The 6,485-nt window shown below is 37.0% G+C and overlaps 1 pseudogene; it reads left to right on the forward strand.

The window, feature by feature from the left end:
* Window positions 1-1,125: 1,125 nt before the first annotated feature.
* LOC147464512 (uncharacterized) lies at window positions 1,126-1,709 on the forward strand (annotated as a pseudogene).
* Window positions 1,710-6,485: the final 4,776 nt, after the last annotated feature.

Here is a 6,485-nt window from a genome sequence, read left to right on the forward strand (position 1 = left end):
GTGACCCTCTAGCATGGATGTGCATGTCTAGGCTAGTCATAGTTGCATACCCTCTCTTGCAGAGGACAACATTTCATCATGCAGGCATTTACCACGTGAAACACCTCTTATAAGTCATTTTATTAAAAATGACTTTAAAATTTTTGCTTTTTAAGTTTGTTGGGAAGCTTTCCCTACCCAACATATAATTATTATAAATGAAACCCATTGGGCACTTAGTAGAAGCAGAAGAGCCAAGGCACAGAAGGAGGCAGACACCGCAGCACATAGACAACACCTCAGCAGGAGCCCTACTGTGTCTCAAGAAGAAGACTAGCAGTTTTGCATCAGCAAACTAGCATTTTTAGTTTCAGCCTATTATTACACACCTATTTGAGAAACACTAAAGCTATTATTACATTTTTAGTCAAAGGATTCACTTTCTCCCCCAAAAAAGGGGGTGAATAACTTTATGATTTTTGGCCTTCCATAACTCTTACATATGATCTTCAATTTGAGCGGAGATTATAGATCCATAATCTACACGCCAAGATCTTTCTGTAGATATGTTACATGATATGGTTTTGCTCGCTAGATTTTAAATTTCAATGTGGGGGGAAATTTTGAATTCAAATAAACTAGCCGTTTTGCCTTTTTGAATTTAAAAGTTATCCTTTGATTTCTTTCTTAATGGGAGAGGTTTGACTCCCTTAAATTTCCAAATAAAAAAACCCTCCTAGACCCCTTTCTCTTCCTAATGCCTCGGCGTCAACATCATCGTCTTTGACATAGACCCTCAGTACCTCGTCATTGACATCATCGTCTTCGACATAGAACCTCAGTACCCCTTCAGTGCCTCAGTACCTAGCATCAGTATCCATTAGCATTAGCATCACATTACTTAGTCATTGCTGTAGCATTTGTGCAAGAATAAAGAAATTACTCTATACTCTATGTATCAGAAGCTTGAAATATACTCTATGTTCCACTTTTGTGTCAAATAGATGGAGCCTAGAGACACAAGGCTACATAGGTTCAATGTAATATTATAAGTGCAAGCATAGCTCTCTTGGGTATGAGCTCGTTAGTAGGAGGTCATATTACAAGCACCTTCGTCATGATCGCAATGGGGATCTTCATCCAAGCATGACTATTGGAAATTTTGAGCATCCCAATGCCAACTCTCAACTTATTACTGTGATTGAGACTGCTCAATCATATTCATCACGTAAATAATCACCTAGACAACAATGGTGTTCATGCAAAGCGTATTGCTACGGTGGAAGGTTGGTAGCTCCATCAACATGTTAAAGACACTAGGATGCTGATGCTAGATATATAGAAATAAACTCGCTATTTGGTATGCAGAGTAAGTTCATGCTTCAATACTTTTGCGATGTCAAGAAACCATTATACCTACAAGCACAAACGAGCTTCAATCGGATTTGAGTTGTCAAATCCTTGAATATAGTTCTTCTAAAGCATTCATAGATGAAAATCGCAATCAAGGCATTGAAGAGAATGAACCTATTATCTTTCATACCTATGAGGCTCCTCCAGGTGTTGAAGGAGGTCAAAACCTTGAAGAGCATGACAATACAAGGAGTCTTGGTAATGAAGATCCACTAAACAACGAGCAAGAAAAGCAAGAAGAGGAAGATGTGGCCCATATAGATGATAAGATTCTCCAAAAAATAGTTCAAATGCAAGCCCTATGGGATGAACATTAGGTCCCATTTTCAAGATCAGATTCTAAAGCTTGTGTTTGGATAAGGTATAGAGAATGGTGTAGAGAGTTTGAGCTCTCTCTTGGTAAATCTTCCAGATAGCTAGGAAGGAAACCTTGGTGGAATCAATGCTCCATCATGTTGGCTAGTCGGTGTGGTAGGAAATGCTTCTTACGTGGGTCTTGTCCTACATTGAAAATGATAAGGATATACTTTTTCCTTATCAAATATTAGTGTGACAGCTCCATTTTGCAATCATGGCATCCCAAGGACATAGGATAGATGAGGGTAATATTCTTCACGGTCAATGATGGAATAAAAATGGAGCCTTGAGAGTATAATCCATCTTAAAGGCAAAGGCTGTGTGGAATGCTCACTTAGCATATGGATGTGACTATCCATGTGGGAGATTGATTCATGAGAAATGCATCATTATTGGTCCACGAAGACAAAATTGGAGACATCAAGTGAGGAGCAACAATTTATGATTCAGTGTGGATTTGATGTTGCTAATATGTTGCAACACAAAAGGTTCTATTCAAAGGAGAAGTATGTAGGAGATATAGTTATGGTGAGATCTGATAATTATCAAGCAAATGCAGCTTTTGTAGGTGAATGGAAAGCATGAATTCGATCCTTCTTTACTTTGGTGCAAATTATTACAGGCAGTCACTCTTGGTTGAAGAAGTTGTTGAAAAGTTGAATGTGGATACAATTACAGGAATGGGTGTGCTTTAAGTCACCCCTATTCCTTTCTCTTGGGATTGCATAAGAAAAGTTAGTTCACTACTACACAAGTTTAATCTGTGGAGGTTTTAGAATTGCATGATTGCCTATGAGTCTAAAGATCTAAGCATTCACAGGTGCTTACTGAGTGCTAGTAGACATAAACCCTAAAATATGTGATGATGTGGAGAAGAGACTCATGTCAGAGCAAAGAGAGAGTCTCTTGAGCAACATGCCATTGAAGTCAATGAAACTAATCATATACGCGTTGTCGAGAAATTTGCGATCTTGCCAGGAAAGCACTGGGCTTTTGGCTGTGAGAGTTTGTGAGAGAACTCCAAAAACTATATAAAGGGGTTAAACCATAGATGCCATGAAGTCTAGGGTTTTGAAGGAAGTGCAATCAAAGAAGCCCCACTCTTTTGTTAGTAGCAAGATAACTCGGATAACATTTTTTGGAGCTTTTATTGTAAAAACACCACTTATCATTTTGATGAATCGAGAATATTGTAACTCCTACTTTCCAGATAAACAGTGTAATTGATGAGACGGAGCTCCAAGCTTCCAGATTGTATCAATCTATCTTTAGTTAGAGCTCCCAGATTATTAGTTTTGATCAGAAAAACCTTGGCTAAGGTATAAAAGCCATGTTTTGTAAGTATTTTATAAGTTTTGGATAATAAAAACATAGCGTGAGCTAACGATGCTCGCTTCTGTCCTTCTCACGCTTCCTACTCCCTTCCCGGTTGTCACATTCTTGGGGGGTTCACTATGTGTAAAACTACCATATCACGTGCGTTCAAGACATGTTTGTAAAACCCCTTATCTGTGAATTTTGTCAACAATATAATGTACCCTTTTCCTTCAAAATCTGTTTTTTTCAAATTTGATAAAATAATGTCCTTCTATATATATATTTCTGTAAGTTTCAAGAACTTTAAATACCCTTCTATTGAACTCACGTGAAAGGTTACATTTTTATTAGGTGACCTCCCCAGGGTCACATTGCAGTGCCGTCTGCTGCATTGCAACTGTAGGTAAGAGCTCTACGTATTGACGTAAGAATTTCATGGTAATCCATAGCTTTTGGCGTCGTTGACCCGTGGCCTAATTTCATCATAAGTAGGAATTTAAGCTTCAAAATCATAAAATAAGTATAGGCGGGGTATTGGGGCATCATTGCTAAGCATTTAGATGCATTCTGAGTTGAAAACAACTAGGTCAAAAACTCGATGTTGCTGTTAATAATCGTGATTTTTGCACTTGACCTTAAGTGAGATTTGAGACCATAAGCATGTGTACTTATGTCTCATAAACATGTCCTAGCTAGAAATTTTGTAACGTTTGGATGTTGTTTGATGTTGTAACAATAGTGATTTGTTTGCCGATTAGCGACTATCTTGTGGTGATTTCTATCATTTGAGTGTAGCTTGAGTTAGATGCAAGTTGTTTGTTGTTTTCCAAGAGATTGACAACCTCTTGTATCCTCTATGCACTAGTCAAGTCAGCTTCGTCCCATGGATTGACAATTATATTCGTGGTTCTCGCTACGTCTGCAATAAGATAGGAGTGAGGTTAGACACCAGTCCCACATTTGGCGCCGCTGCCAGGGATCGAAGAGACCTAAACTAGGGAAAACACGAGCGTATTGTGAAGTTATCCTCTAACTGCCTTTAGGATCACCTAGAGTCAAAACTTTCTTTTTAAAACCGCATAGCTTAAGATTGTCGTCTTTTGCTGTGTAGAGGTAGCTTGGAAGTAAGTGTACTTGCTAAGTACCTTTTAGGATTGTAGGACTATAGAATTAGATCATGATTTTGAGAATGATTAATGGAAGAGACAAGTCTTAAGATCAAGGCTCAAAAAACCATAAAAAATAAAAAAAAATGAGTGTTTGTAGACACTTTCCACAACCCCATTGCAATAGAACCTAGGAGTAGGGTAAGTAGAATCCGAGGTGGGATCTCCGAACATTTCTCTATCCAAAAGAATCGATTGTAAGTTGTTTGTGTGAAGTTGCAAAATTTCAGGTCTACGGCTAGAAATAGCACCAGAAGATTGTCCCCCATTGAATCTGATTGGAGAGTATGCTTTAAAAGTTGTATGAACCAGTGGGTAAGCTTACAGGATGCATTTGAGGTAATATTTCAAGAGTTTCAAAAAACTCAAATTAGTTACTTTTTCTTGATATTTTAGGCCAAATTAAGTTTTGACTTGATTCAAAGGCTTAAAATAGATCATAAAAAGATTGTCCACTCAAAAAGTTGAAAGAAGTGCTCATTTTAGGCCAAAAGTAAATAATCACAATTATTTACTTTCAGCTCAAAAGTGACCCAAGGTTGATATCAGAGACTCTAAGCATGTGTACAAACATCTTTTGTAAAGGCACATAGAAATTTGGATCACCAAAGTGACCAAAAACCTTGGAAAAAACTGAAATCTGTACTGACTGACAAGAACTTGAGTGTAAATTAGGAAAATCTTGTTCAAACTCAGTGAAACTTGACTCATAGTCTTATATTAAAGTGTTAAACAAGTGTACATGCTTAGATGACCAAAAAGATGTAAAAATTTACTAGAATGAAATAATCGTAACTATTTACTTTAGTCCCATTTTTCAACTTTTTTGACCAACCGAACATATCACTAGTTTTAGCATGTTATATTAAGACCACAAATCAAAATTTGGTAAGATTTGGATCATTGAAGTGAAAATTGTGGTTAAATTTATAAAGTTAGTCTACAGGCAAAACTGTTGACCAATTGAACATAGATTATTCAAACTTGGTGAAACTTGGCTAGGAAGCTTAAGTTGAGCTGCTTAACCATTCTGTGTCAACATTGTGGAAAAAAATTGCATAAAAATACCAAAAGTAAATAATCACGATTATTTACATCTACTACAAATTTGGACATTTTTGCACATTTGAGTATACCACAAGGTCAAGCATATCAAGTAGACCACACAAATCAAATTTGGTGAAATTTGGATCACAAAAGTGTGACTTAAGCCAGATTCTTGAAAACTGGGTCTGCGGACACGAAACAATTGATAACTTGGACAAATTTTGTTCAAACTTAGTGAAGCTTGTCCAGAGACCTTAACACGTTGATTACTTGGCAAAACAAGCCAAAAAGTGCAAAAATTTGAGAAAAAGTAAATAATCGCGATTATTTACTTCGCATACACAGAGACAAAATTTTGGACTTTTGAGCTTGTACAGTGTTAGAATAACATAATCCAAGACCACCGGTCAATTTTGGGTTTAATCAGATCCAAATTAGTACATGTTCACTCAATTTCCAGGTTGCAGAGTAGTCCTTGGGCTTTTTGCAAAAGTAGAATCTGAAAGTCTGAATTGCTGACTCACTTAGCTCAAATTGAAGTGATACACATGGACCAGTCACAATAGTTAGCAAAAATTGTACAGTCTTTGTGAAAGAATAGCTAACTTGATTAAAACTGATACAAGAATCAGGTTACAGACAAGGAATTGAAAGCTTAACAGGAGTTGCAATCAAGTCAAGTGAAAGAAACTGATAACAAATCAATTGGACGGTAAGTACTCTATCCAAGGCTTCACAAGTTTATATGAACCTTAGATCTAGTCGTATACTAGCAAACCAAGGCATATTTGGAGAGACCACTAGTAGAGTATCCACAGAAGAGAGTGGGAATCAAGGTGATCACTTGGACACTATCTTTGAAGAAGTCTTAGACACTTTTTCAAAATCACCATCTGAAATGTCTTCCTATTCAACTCATTCAAGGACTGGAACGACAATGCGGTATAAGCACATACTCACCTTTTATAAGACTTATGGCCATGGAGCTCAGGTTTACCTGGATGCTAATGAAGAGTATGCTATTCGCATTGATGACCATGACATAGAGTTTGAAGAGGAAATCAGGGCAAACAAACAAGGTAAAATATATATGGATAAAAACAAAACTCAGTATTTACAAGTTGAAAACATTGATGTGATAGACAAATGGGGTTAGAAGAAAATACCATAATTCCAGATATGGAAGCAAAAGAGGGATCACTGACT

This window comes from Adiantum capillus-veneris, chromosome 1, assembly GCF_014529385.1.
Source record: "Adiantum capillus-veneris isolate H3 chromosome 1, ASM1452938v2, whole genome shotgun sequence".
Classification (NCBI taxonomy): Eukaryota; Viridiplantae; Streptophyta; class Polypodiopsida; order Polypodiales; family Pteridaceae; genus Adiantum; species Adiantum capillus-veneris.